Here is a 14662-nt window from a genome sequence, read left to right on the forward strand (position 1 = left end):
TATGTATGTTTACTTTACTGAACCTATGGGATGAAGTACTTGAAGCGGTTAATTTATAATGAGACATAAATTCACTAACATGGTAAAGAACTTACTGCAAAATGATGGACAGCTCGTATTAGAATTCCCCTATTAATGCAGTGCAACACTCATTTATTATTATTATATGTCCAAAAGTGCTTTTGGCACAGTTTTGACACACTCTGCTAACAGACATTCAGTCCAAATTTATTGCCAAAGATAGATCCCCATAGGAATGGCAAACTATCCACACTGTTTCTGTGCTGTCAGATACCACACTCTGCCAGCTATCCAAACAACTGCAGGCAGGGGGCCAGGGAAAACATATTATAACATATTATAAAACTCTATTTTGACTTGCACCTTTGTTAAAAAAACAGGAGACTGGATTTTAAAGTAATAATAATAGAAGAAATGCTTTTGAATTGGAGACCTAGTAATCTGAAGGTAATTCAGTGACCCATCAGACTAATCACATATAAAATTCTGCAGCCAGTGCAGGGATGTGAAATGCAAACTCCTACACCTCACCATTAATTTCTTCTTTCATTTATGATATAATATTGAGCAACGATTAAATATGTCATCCATAATGGGAGAATTGGATGAAGTGATTTTCCAGTAATTAAAAAAATGTATGGAATCTGGGTCAGTTTTCCAACAAAATATCCAACATAAATTGATTCAGAGAAAGACTAATCCATGAAACATATGATTTCAGTTCATTATCTGATTTCTGAAATTCTGTAGTACCTAAGGATCTTGTTTTCATTATCTAGGCAGATGGAGAGTGATCCAAATTTATTTTAAAATGAGAGGGGTGCATTGCAGTCTCCCTGTGATGGAAAGCACGCTGGACATGATTGAAGAGGGTGTCAAAACTCCAGGAAGTTTAGTGTGTAGGTAGGGGAAAAGCATGTTAAATCTCTTCTCTGCCCCTTCCCTTGAAGGAATGTTCTGAGTTGCTGTGGCATTCTCTGCCTCTCACCAGTGCTGATGGGCCAAGTCTCACTTGCTGTAGCCACGCAGTTGGTTTGCTTGAAGCCAACAGAAATATTTTTCTAAGTAACAAGAGTGGTCTCTAGCTGCACTAATTGCACACATTTTTTTCTCTATTCATCCAAAAAACTGCCCACTGATTTCAGTGAGCATTAGATGTCGGTTTTATAGCTTATTTCTATTTTACTATGGTAAATTCCTCCTAGTTTCTGAGATGCTTTTTGTGGCAGAAAGTCTGCGAGATCATCCAGACTGCAAGTAACTCCCTGGTAGGATATTTAAAGTTTAGTGTTTGTTTGTTTTGGGTTTTGAGGTGTTTAGGTTTTTGTTTTTTTCTTTTCTTTTTGTCAACAAGGACTATAATCTTATTTAAAGCCAGACAGCTCCACTGTTCCACTGTCAGTAATTTCAGCAAAGTAGATTGTGAGATTTTGATTTTTAAAATTAGGATCTCTGTATTCCTATTTCATTAGAAGAATTACAGATTCGTAATAAAGGATTTGAAATCACCCTAATTTAATGGAAGCTCTTTCTAATATGAATGATAGAACCAGTACTGGACTAATCAAATGTATTAGTGCACAAAAGGGAGATTGCACAGGGTCATTTGTCTTTTTGTCCATGTTTTATGTTTGCTATATTATACTATTTTTTTCCATTTTCCCTTTACCTTTTTTCTGAGCTTCAACTGAACAAATTCACTTAGGGTTCATTATAAGATGGTCCAGGAGTAGATTTCATAGTGCTTAATGGATTGTATTTCTGCAAGACCATTTAAAATGCATTTATTAGGGAGGTTAGGTTTATAGAAAATTAATACAAATATCAAAAGATTTGTAACATTATATATGATTCCAGGTTCCATAATTTTAACAGTTTTGTGTGAAGGTCCACCATCTTTGTAGACCATGCAAGTGATATGCAAGCTGAAACAATTGCTGCTTTCTGTAGAGCTTTCATGTTATACTGTTTGCTCAAGGTATTTTAAAAATCAAGAAGTCTTATAAAAGTTAATTAGGTCTTTAAAAAAGTGAAGTGTAATCAAAGAGTTTTCATGGCTGGATTTCAGTGCTAGACTACTGGCATCTATGGCATGATTAAGAGTCACTCTTCTAATTTAGCTATTAGACAATCATTAGCCTGCCTACTACGTATTGACTGCTGCACTTAGCTCCCTGATCATACTACAGCAGGGAAAAAAAAATGTAACAGCAGAAAGGAATAATTTACTGATGACAGCTCTGCTTAACAGTTCTCAGAGCTGTTTTGGTTTTTAAAACATTTTCCCTTTCACAGTAAATGCTCACCTTGGCATTTGGAGATGTAAAAGCCTGTTGGTTGTTAGAGCAGACTGTGTGACTGGGGCCAGATTTCATGCTCTGGATGAGGCCAAATGCTCCCTTTGTATCTCAGGCTCTGAAGTCACTCCAAAGTCAGACTGTATTTTTATAGGAGAAGGTAGAGTTTTATTCTGCTTCTGAGACCCAGAAAGCTTGAAAGCCATACTTTAGAAACATTTCCCAGCTCCCGTTGAAATCCTTCTATGTAACAGCTTCCTCCTTGGAAAGTAGGGCTGATGGTAATTTGGTCTGTCTGTCCTGTTAGGCTGCAAACCCTGGCAGAGGGGGCCTGGAACCTTAAGACTGAGCAATGCCTGGCATGGGGGGACCTGATTCCAGCTGGAGCTTCTGAGGACAACAGCAGTAATATGAAGGCAAAAAGGAATTTTTGACTCATTCAAAGATAAAGGGAAAATCTGCCTTCAGGTTTGATTTCAGCAGCGCTGTGGTAGCACAGCCAGCCTGCTCTCCTGAGCTGTGGATGCAGGGAACAGTTTCCCTCCTGCCCTCCCTTCCCAGGGACTCTTCTGCCTGAGCCTTCCAAACATCTCCCTGCCTGGGAAGGCCACCTGCACTAGACAGGAGTCTGCTGACAGGAAGGACATGGAAATCTTTAATCTCACTCTCCCAAGCCTCCTCCTCCAGGCTGCTCTGAGCTCATCAAAGCCCTCCCTTACCTGGGACACAAAGGCACAGACATAGGCAGCAGGAGAAGCATGGGTTCTTCCTGGAGCTGGGGCCTAGGCAGAGCTCTGATGTCTTTGCATCTCTTATAATATCTGTTCATTTGGAAATGAACCTTAACTGTGCCCAGTGATGGACAGCCCAAACCTTGTCTGTTGTCAGAGCAAGAAATGAGTTCCAGTGAAATCTAATCAATGCCTTAATTTAATTTGGGGCAAATTTCTCCCTTCGGAGTTTGTTTTGTCCTGCTCAGGCTGTTTGAAGATGGAGCCCTTGGAACAGTGCTCTTTATCACCTGTATCAGGGCTGATAACAGCTGCTAACAGCCAGCACTTTCCATTCTTCCTCAGCCTGGCCCCGTGACCACCCTTTGTGCCAGGCTGTTCGTGCTGAAATGGAGCTCATCATACCTAGGATGAGCACAGAAAGCTTTATCATCCACTGCTTCTGTGAGCCTTGTTCTGTGACTGCACTCAGCAGCACAGTGAATATCATCCATAGTAAGTAGCTAATTTAGCGTCTCCTTTCTGAAAATGTGGAAGTGATGAATAATCAGCAAAGATTTAAATGATCAGGAACTTAGATACTTTTTGAAAGGCTGAAAAATGAAACTGAGATATTCTGTTACAATATTCTGTGTGTATTATATAATGCTAAGTGCCTATACAGCAACTAATGTTAAAAGATAACATGAACATTGCTGCAACTTAACCCCATGTAATGCATTTTTATTCTCTCTGCATGTAATCTTAAATTATTTTCCTTGTCAGCATGATTGACTGATCCTGATTGAAGAATCTTTTATCATTAGAGAATACCTTTTTGTTTATAATTTCCTAATTAGCTCTGAATCCTGCTACTCCTCTCTGTAAAGAACTGACGTCTGCCAGATGCAAATGCCCACATGAATGCAGACCCCTTTGAAAATTGCCTCACAAAACTTTCTTTTCCATACCAAGAGACACATGTGCCACACAATAAAGCTAAATGGCTTCAGCTAGGAAAATGATAAGCATAGAAATAATTGTCTCAGATAAAATAGCAACCTGCCCAAGCCTCCCTGGCATATGCAAGCCAGCCTGGGCTGCTGCTGTTGAATACATTCTGCTGAGTTTTGGGGATGATCTACAGCTGTAGGGACCCTTGTGAGCAGCATCCCTCCATGGTTTTCCTGGGAATTTAGTCCTGAGCCTCAGGTTGTGGGTGAGAGCTGCTGGCAGCTACTGGCGCTTATTATTACATCTCAATCTCAAAGTATCTCAGCTCTTTCCTGCTTCTACTTCCCTCCAGCTTCCTCCCTCACTCCAGGGGCTTTTCACCTTTGGTGGGCGGTTTGCAGCTTCAGGAGGGCTGCAGAAAGCAGATGTGGTTGGTGTTCAGAGGCCATGCTGTGGCAGAAGGGACAGAGGGGCCCCAGAGCCCTGCCAGGGGGTGGGGACAGCTAAGCCACCCCGTCCTCCCAGCACAGCACTGGGCTCCTCTGGTCATGCCACCAATTAGGACTGCTCCTGGAACAGGGAGCTGACCTGCATGAAACCAGAAAATAGGACCAGTCGTGGTTTTCTGAGGCTTTCAGCTGTATAAAGGGTTTAGATCAGCTTTGGACAAGTCTCTGAGCTCCAGCTTTTGTGGGACATGAATCTTTTTTCTACTCACGTCAATGTGTTTTGGATCAGGCTCCTGCTTGGGATAGGCTGACGCCTTTGATATATTAGCCTGTTGCTGATTAAATGTATATTTCACTTTTTAATTTTCACTTTTTGGGGTAGCCATCACTCTAATGGAGACCCATTTAGCCATTGCTATAGATCAAAACCCAAGCTTGCTCTGTGCCGCTATGGATTTTCCATGGAGCTGCCCATAAGAGCCTGGTAGTTATTAAATCCTTTGTTTTGCTGTCAATTAAAGATGGGTAAACATCAGTCAAGGAAGGGTGGGTGAGTTTTTTTGGCTTGTTAATTAATCAGTGAGCCCCTTCTCTCTTTCCTCTATGCTTTCCCTCTCCTTTCTGTGCTTTATTTTATATCTGTCCTGGTTTCTAATAGTAGCAGGCAGCTGTACAGTGTGGACTTCAGTGCTTTAGCAGCAGAACTCTGTGCCTGGATCAGTCACAGCCTTACAAATCAGAACAATCCCTGGTACGCATGTCCAAACAGGAGAGAGAAGGGTCCCTATTTCATTTTATTTTATTTTGCAGCGCTGCATTGCACGCAGCACAATGTCCTTTCACATTAAGAAATGAGTTACGTTTCCTTGATGACTCACTTTCTTATTAGGTTACATTTGGCATAACTGTTTAGGGCTACTTCTAATTATTCATATAATATTGTCTTATGTATGAGGATGGCCCATTTTTCCACTAATTTCTCAACGCTGTTTTTCTTTCTCTAATGGCATATGACCAGCTCCTAACGTGAAAAGAAAGAAAGGAGGGTGAATAAAAGGATAGGGAAAGAAAAAGAACTCTGCTGTACAACCGAAACGGGTAATTATGCTCCTCTAAGCACATCGCTAGAGCCCAGCTGGCACAATTAAAGAAATAGCTGATCAGTTCCAGTTATTGATTCTGCTAACATGTTTGTTCACGGTTGCTTCTTGTCTAATTAGTTTTTTCTGCTTTCTTAGTCTGAAAGCATACCTTTTCAGTCAAATCTGTTTTCAGGCATCAGATAGCAATGCTTTATTTAGACCACTTGCTAGCCATTTATTTTAATGCAACAGTACTTCTGTTCACTTTCTTTTTAACCCTCTGTGGGGCTGCTTCTTGGGGATGGTGTTGAATTTCCTGGAGCATTTTGAGATGGTCTAAAATTTAAGATGAGGCTTCATAACAGTGAAGTGAGTGGATCTGAAAGCAGGGGTTAGGGGATCTCTTGGGAGCACCTAACAACATTTAGATACCTCTTTAAAGTTGTGAGAAGTTACTGTCTGTACTTGGCAATTAGAGAAGAATGAATGCTAAGGCCCCATCCTTGAATCCTGTATAGATCGGCAACTTTAACTGGCCAGAGACTTTTCTGTTTACCTGACTCTGGTCTTCTTTTTCTCTCTTCTGAAAAAGTAGATCCTATGTAGAAAAGAGTACTCTGACAAAATGGCCCTTCTTCACAAAATGGGGAGTGGACAAAGAAAAGGGGAGTGGGAACTTGGTGAGAATCCAAGTGTACCAGGTTTTGTCCTTTCTGAAGTGCAAATATATCTATAAAATGCTTCTTATTTCAAATGTGAATTTTACATAAAAGTGAAGAGAATTGATATATCAAAGAAATCATAATTTCCCTCCTGTAGAATTGGATCAAGTGAGAACATTTAGAAATACAGCTTTTTGCCCTGACTCAGAACAGCAGCAACAACAAAGAAGAAGAAATCTTGGACTGTTTTGCAGCACATAAAATCTATTTCCTAACCAGCTCTAGTTCTGGTGCTCCATTGTGCTGCTGAGCAGCTCTCACACTGCACCTCAAGCATACACTAAATGAATTTCAATGCTGGATAAAGCTTTATATATTTCAACGAACAGTAAATAGATCATTTTGGTCTGAATAACTTTTATATTTAAAAACACCAAACGGGAAAGAACATCCTGCAGTCTCCATGACACAATGTATGTGTCTGCACACATGAATGAACACAATAGTCTAAAATGGATAGTAGTAGTCTGACAGATTTAAAGGTGCAGAACATAGGAAAGATGTCATAATTCTCTAACTTAAAAGTGTTGTTCAGGCAGTGATTCCTTCAGAAAAGAGAATTGCTTACTGCTTTATGCAACGAGATTTAAAGAATTGCACTATCTGGACTGAAAGAATAAAAATTCCTTTTATGTCTTTTCGAATCATGCTGTTCTTAAGATTTCTTTTGGGGTTATTAGAACTGTATAAGTACAGATTGATTTTAACTGCTTTCCGCACCCAGAGATATATACATATTTTACATATTGCAGTACTTGTCTTTGTGATTGACATTATTCTTTCCTGATTTCTCATATTCCACTAAGAAGGGAAGCCAAAAAGTATTCCAGCATTTAGCAGATGAAACGTGTACCCTACCAATCTGGTTATCATTCCAGGAGCACACAGCACAAACATCCAAAAGTTTTTGGATCCCTTCTTTCTTGGCTGAAATATTCTGTGCAGCTTAATCCCAGCTCTTGTTCCAGCCTCCCTCCTTCTGCTCCCTGGGGCACTGTGCCCCTCCTGATACCTGAAGTCACCTTCTACAAGTACATTCCTACAGCTACACCAGTGTAGAGGTGGAAGGAAGGAAGGAAGGAAGGAAGGAAGGAAGGAAGGAAGGAAGGAAGGAAGGAAGGAAGGAAGGAAGGAAGGAAGGAAGGAAGGAAGGAAGGGGCGTTAAATGTAGCTGGGGTAGGTGCTGGAAGAGCCTAGAGAGGTGCTGCTGCATACTGGGATGTGCTGCTGAGGGGCTTGGGGGACGTGAGGATCTACAGAGGGTGGCTGAGCTGGGTACAGGGTGTAGGACAGCATTACCTACCACTGGGGGACTTGTGAGGCTTGGTCTGCCCAGGGTGTGCAGGTGACACACTGGGAGAGGCCATCAGAGAGGCCAGGAACAACCCCCCATTTAAACAAGGGATTTGGGGAGCTGAGGTTCAGCTCCCGGCCTGGGGGACCTTGAGCAGGTCACCTTATCTCACTGTGCCTCGTTTGCTGTCTGTGAAATACAGAAAGTAGAGCAAATGTGCTTTCCACTGCCCGAGGGGCTTTGTGGGGATGAAAGCTTTGGGGTGCAGGGATGTGGGGGACAGGATGGCTCGGGGAGCAGAGGAAGAGGGGCTGCCTTTGGCAGGGGGCTCTGGCAGTGCTGGGGCTGCGGCTGCATGCCACGTTCAGCCAGACGTGGGGCTGTCTGACCTGTCTTTATTGAGCCTGCAGCTCATTGTGGTGAAGCTTTCTCCTCTGCCTACCATAAAAAAAAAGATGTAAATTGGAAGGGTACAGCACTTCTCATAAAAACTCTGTGCATTTATATTTAAACACTGAAGTCACACCACTCCCTATTGAAAAGCCCTCGGCTCCATTGTTGCACATGACTAGCGCAGAAAGAGGCCATTATACTCAGCAAAAATGTATTTTTCTTGCTCACTTTCCTGGAAACAAAACCTCCTGAGCTCTGGTGGCACAAGCCTCACCAAATGGTATTGATAAAGAGGGAGAAATTACACATGGCACCGAATCACCGGCTCTGTCTGAGAGGGAAGGAAAAAAGCTCCAAAATATGGCAGCAGATGCCAGTGAGATTGCCTTTGTGGCAAAGCAGAACAGTTTACCAATAAAGCTCTCTCTGGCTGTTATAGTTGTGTTCAATAGCAATGACAGCTGTCAAGGAGCTCAGGGACCTGCTGGGATGCCTTCAACATTTTAATCACTCCAGCAAAGGCGCGGAAAAACTGTTTGTGTTTGGAGCGTTCTTATTGTCGTATGATGTTTAAAAAGAATTGGTAATTATTATTTACCTGCAAATGAGAAGGAGCTTTTAATTGTTGCAAATACAGTTCTTGTTTCTGTAAACAGAAAGGACAGGTCCTCTCTCATTTTAATTTTGAGCAGTTAATTGGTGAAATACATAGCCCCTTTTACTATCACACTCTCAATCTTCAGATGATGAACTATTTTTCCCTGTGAAGCTCAACTGACAGATTTTAATATTCCATTAACTTTACACTTTTACTATAACATCGCATCTTGAGACACTGGGGCACTTTGATTCAAACTGCAGGAAATTAATTTTCTCTCTTTTTATTATACCACCAGTAACTACCTTAAAAAAAGAAACTTTAAAACTCCTGGTGACATGAGTATAATATGTAAAAATGACAGGAAGAATTATGAATTTTATTTCCATAAGAGAAGGAAAAGGGGAGGAGGGTGTGTAATTATAGTGCTGAACCATTGTATTCAATCTGAAATTAGGATACTTTCTAAGACACAAAATTCACATAGTCAAGAAATTATCATGATGGAAATCTTTGCAGTTGAAAGGTGTTAACAGTTGTTAACCCCTTTCCTTGCAGCCAAAATGTTTTGACTGAATATCACTGCAAGAGAGAACAAAAAAATCACAAAATTTGGTATTGGAGGGACTGAACTTTTTGATCTTGTCTAAAATGACCACAATTCTTCCTGGGAAGGAAAAAAATATAGCTGTTTGACTTGAATTTTAACTCCCATCTGAATGAGAGCTCAATTTCTTGGTAATATTCTATTATGGCAAAAGTTTGGAAATATGTTGAAACACTTGCTGGTTATAACTGTGTCTTAGCTTTTGTTTTATAGGCAAATATAGAATATATATATGAATATAAAATATTGGTTCATCTATATTAAGCGAGAATATATATTTTAATATGAGTATTCACATATTCCTTGAACACAGACAAAAAATAGTTAAAAGTTCAAATACTTTCAACTGGAATAATGCATTATTCTCCACATATCCAAAAAAAAGTAACAACAAAAATAAAAATTAAAGTGTGTTTTATGCAATTTCCTAGACAGTAGAAATGCTGTGAAATCAAGAGGCTTCCTGGCAGTTTTCCACCCTGTGGTCACTCTCATCTCTGCTGCCACACTCTGATCTCTGTCCCTCCCAAGGCACCCACACTCTCTGTCCCCATGCGAGGCATTCCAAAGGCAGGGCCTGGCTGCACATGTTGGTTGGACTGGTTTCCCTAAATCCTAACATCTTGTGCCATTTTAATCACCGAGTTGTTAAAAATAAATAAGAAAAATCAAGAGTTCTCCACTGAGACCCCTGCCCCACAGTTACTATCCAGCAGGGAATATTGGTGTCACATTGCTTACTTTGCATGGGTTAATCTCCACATGGATATATCCATGGGTGAAGGTCAGCCATGTGAAGAGGAACAACATGACTCTGGTCAGGTATGCCAGATCTCTGTCCTTCCCCAGCCACCCTGCAGCCATTCCCTGTCCCTGTCTTGGACATTCCTGGATGTCCCTGGCCTGCCTGGCTGCCACGGCTGCAGGGGAGCTGCTCCCTCAGCCCCACACTCTGCAGTGTGTGCTGCTCTGCTCATTGCAAGGAAGGGTTCTAGCTGCAGCCTGACTGATTGCCTTGCCCAAGCCCTCCCTCCAGCCAGGGCAGATTAAAGAAGATTTTAGGGTCAGCACCCCAGGCTCTGCCCTGCTCAGATTTGGGGGTCAGGGACGCTCTGTGCAGCCCCAGCCCCAAACTGGGCCATGGCTTGTGGTGCCTCTGGTTACCACCAAAGCCCAGAAAAGCAGAAGGGGCTGCAGACAGTGGAGGGAAGCTTGTGTGGTGATGCCTAAAGTTTTAGCTTTTGTGTTTTTCAGATTCTGTGCTGCTTAAGTGTGTAGTTCTGAGCTTCATATTAAGTGCCAGTAAGCTCTCTTCACAGAGTAGGTAGAAAAACCAAATTCTTTTCCTGCTGAAGACCAAGGACAACTTTCAGGCCCAACAGCATAAACAATGGTGGACTGAAGGGAGGAACAAGAAGGATGAGACCTCACAACCTGAAGCTGTAATTGGACAATTAAACCCCAATATGGACCAAAACTTATAAAAATGTGAGACCTCACAACCCGTCATCTATTTTGTGACCATTCTTAGTCCATCTTGGGTGTAGCCCTGGTCAAACTCCTGTCCTGCCCAAGGTGGATCCTAGAGGCCTTTCAATAAATATCTACTTTATTCTCTAGTTCTGTCCAGTCTTTTTTCAGGTCAGCCTTCTCAAGGCATCAGTGGAGCTGGGGTATGTTTTGGCCAGGTGCTTAGGAGAGGAGATGCAGGACAGAGGCTGGGCGGAGAACAGGAGCCACACAGGATGAGCAGGTGTCAGAACTGAGGGCAAAGGCAGAGGTGTAAGGACAGCACTTCACTGGGGTGATGCAGAGCTTCCTGAGGAAAGCTTAGCACATACCTGCTGGGAATGGCATCCTGCTTTGATACCTGCTGGGAATGGCATCCTGCTTTGATACCTGCTGAGAATGGCATCCTGCTTTGGGGCAGGGATCTTGGTGGAGAACCCTTGATTTGTCTTATTTATTTTTAACAATTCAGTGATTAAAATGGCACAAGATGTTTGGATTTAGGGAAACCAGTCCAACCAAGCACTGGATGAGAAAATGAAAGTTTCTGACAAGCAGTAGTGTAACTCATATTACTGGGACCATGCAAGAACAAATATGGGAGGATTTAAAATATCTAGGTTCTGTTTGCTTTTTAATTTCGGCTCAAACAAGGATTTCCAGGCTCCCATGCCATAGAATTATTTTTAAAATGGGATTACACACATGAAGGTTTCTTTCCATTTACCTTAAATTTACACAGAAAGGACTTTCCCATGGAGTATTGTGCTGGGTTGCACAAGGCTGAGATGTCTGCACATCATCAAAGACAGCAAGTGACATAATTGCTGCACAATTTGTGGCTTGGGTTGAGAAGGCACTTCAATTGCAGGGGGAGGGATCCTGCCAGCAGAGAGGTTTTGGTTGCAAAGTATTCACTGGTTCTGCTTTAAAATGAGAGTAGCTTAGTGAATTGCTCATCTACAATACGGATGAGAGATTTCTGCTATATTTTTGGAAGGTAGGAGAAAATACGAGAATAGCTTCTGAGGAGATTCCAAAGAAACCCTTGCTCTGTCTGGCTGGAATTAGGGAAAATAGAGACTAAATAATTTGAAGGTCATGTGTTCTCTTTTTAAAAATAGTAACATCCTAATAACATTGTGTCCTCTTAGCTCTATCCTAATGAAAAGTTTGTTCAGCATCTAAATTGTTTAATGAGCTCTTGTTTACACATAATTTTAAAAACTGAAGAACATATTTTGCTCATACTTTCTGTGATACCTAATCCGTTGGATTAGTGATGACCTGGGAATTGCAGCTTCTGTCTGCTATTTTCACACAGCTTTTAGCAACCAATCCCTGCACCTTTATATCCATGGGTGAAGGATTAGTCATGTGGAGAGGAACCTGTGCAAAGTAAGCAATGTGACACTAATATTCCCTGCTGAGATAATAACTCCACTTTCACAACAGGATGAGTGGAGAGGTAATTGAGATCTCAGAGAAATTACTTACACACACATTGCAGGCAGTGACTCTGGCACTGGTAGCTCTATGTTACCATAACATGGTAGCTTTAGCATAAATTCCATGTGTTTCTTAGGAAGACAAACAAGGATTTACGAGCTCCTCAGTGCTACAACAGAGTACGAACATACTGGCTGCTTGAGAATTCCACTGAGATCTGGCAGATAAAGTTAGGCATTTAGAAACAACTTGTCCAATGAGCTCTTCTGCCCCTAATCTACATGCATCTCATAGCTTGAGAAATTCTAGCATGAAAGTGTTGATTAATCTATATAAATTCTCAGATAAAATCTGCCATTCACCCTTAATCAGCCTGGTAGCCCTCTGTGATGACTCTGTATTTACTACTGATATGAAATGTTGTACATGAGGCCATAAAGGAAAGCAGAGGATTCTTCCCTGGCTGTGTCACAACACAGATCTGCTGTCAGGTCTCTGCTGTTTCAGCCAAGCCAGCACAGTGGAGAGGAATGATAAATGCAACTGTTTCACAGTAAAGAAGTGGTTTTAAGTTTTGGCTGAATTTGGGGTTTGAGACAGTTGTTTTAAGTAGCTCTGACCTATCCATGCGTTTTCTTTCATAATTGGACATCCAGCTACTCTTTCAGCTTAATCCCCATGAAATGCTGCAGTAAATTCAGGTCATCTTACTATGGTTATTCTGAACCCTGGAAATGTTAGTCCTCTGTTCTGCTTTGATAACTAATGAAGAACCAGATTTAGTGAAACAGTATTGCATTTTTACTTTCAACCATAAGTTCAGGTGCTGTTGATTTTAAGTGCTATAACTGTTACCTGATTCTGTGCCACTGAGGAGCTCCTTGCTCAGCACCAGAGCCAACACTGTGCAGGATGCTGGCAGGACAGCTCTGCTTTCACTATTTTAGTATTAACAGCACAAGCACCTGAAAAGATACAAGTATTTATTGCTTCCTTCGATTTATTTGTAAATGCCTGTTGTAAGGCAAGTGTGCTGCTAAAGTGTTTTGGAGACCAAAGCTTCCAGCATTGACAAGCTGCAGAGCCTGGCCAGGGCAGTGGGGGCTGTGGGACAGCGTGTCCCTGCTCCACATGGGGCTCCTGCCACGCTGTCCCCTGTCACTTGCCTGTTGCCATGGAGAGCAGATTTGGTCCTGCAGACTCATGGGTCCCGTGTGGCTCTTCTCTGCCAGGGTAATCTGCTGTCACTGTGGTCATCACAATAACTGAGCTTTTTCTTTTCTTTTTAATATACTCTTCTGTGTACCACATCTCGTTTTCAGCTGCCTAGATATACACTCTTGGTGTCAGCAGCATGATGTGATACTGCTTGTTTAAACTGGGAGACAAAACCCTGATGTGCTCTGCTCACAAAATTGCTGGGTACTCCTGTATATTCTGCAAGGTTACTTAGGATACATACACAGTGAATGTATCTGTGTTTCACCTTTTGTCTTTAAAGTGATGTAGGATGAATATCTTTCAAATGGAAAGACAGGCAACTGGAAAAAAAGGGGGAAAAACAAGTAACAAGATCAAAGACATAAATAGAACAAAATATGCACAAGAGATCTCATCTGAGATCAAAGATGTGAATGTAATTACCATGAATAAGACGTGCAGAGCTCACCAGAACAGAATGGTTTGTGTGCCTGGAGAATTCTGCAGAAATAAACCATTCTCTGGGAAATCGAGTGCTCCACAGAGTGACGAAAGGACATTTATTCTGCACTGGAGGGGGAATAGCAGAAAACCCACCATTACAGCAGGGTTGCTCACTGCTGCCTGACCCTGTGCAGGGCTGCAGCTATCCAAGTAGCTCAAAAGAAATATCTGAACCTTTTAGGTTAAACAATTCTGATATGGGGCAAAAAAAAAAAAAAACCCAGCTCTTTAACCATGGAAGGTGCATTGTTCTTAGGCAGACATTTTCAAGGGCAAATGTAGTGATTGTGTTATGAGTGCAGTTGGAAGAAAAACAATTGCTTCTGTTAAGCTTAACACATAGAGGAATTGTGCAGAGCATAAATAATTTCTTTTCACTTACCCAGTTTGGTCAGGGATTGTGATTGTATTTTTGATTTTTATGGCTGTTATGTACATGTGTCCACAGGCTCTAACAGAACCTTAGAAATGCAATAAATAAATAAGAGAAGTCTAGAGGAGAGTGTAAGAAAAGCTACAGTGACTGAGCTGAAATTGCAAACTGCTGATTCTTCTTTATGAGCTATATGCTGGTCATAGATACAAGAATATTGTTTGATTTTTAGGGGAGTTAAAAAATAAATGCCACTAAAAATAGAAAAGAAAAAAGAAATCTTTCTTCTTTTTCTGATAACACAGATCTGGACACTGATCACTCCTTCCTATGTTTCCAGATAAGATGTGCCTTTGCCATGAATATCTCAGACCTGACGAGAGTATGGAAACTCTGAAAGTTTCAGGAGTGAATTTTGGTTTACTACCTCTCTCTTTCTGTTGGCATGAAACAGAAATTCAGACACAGGTCTATGTATCAGGCTTATTTTCTCTGAGGAG

The 14662-nt window shown here is 41.5% G+C and overlaps 1 protein-coding gene across 4 annotated transcripts in view; it reads left to right on the forward strand.

Moving 5' to 3' along the window:
- EPHA4 (EPH receptor A4) overlaps positions 1 to 14662 on the forward strand; it is a 178025-nt gene that overhangs the window by 40413 nt on the left and 122950 nt on the right. The gene's annotated exons all lie outside the window — the stretch shown is intronic.

Source organism: Zosterops lateralis, assembly GCF_965231275.1.
Source record: "Zosterops lateralis genome assembly, chromosome: 10".
NCBI classification, from domain to species: Eukaryota; Metazoa; Chordata; class Aves; order Passeriformes; family Zosteropidae; genus Zosterops; species Zosterops lateralis.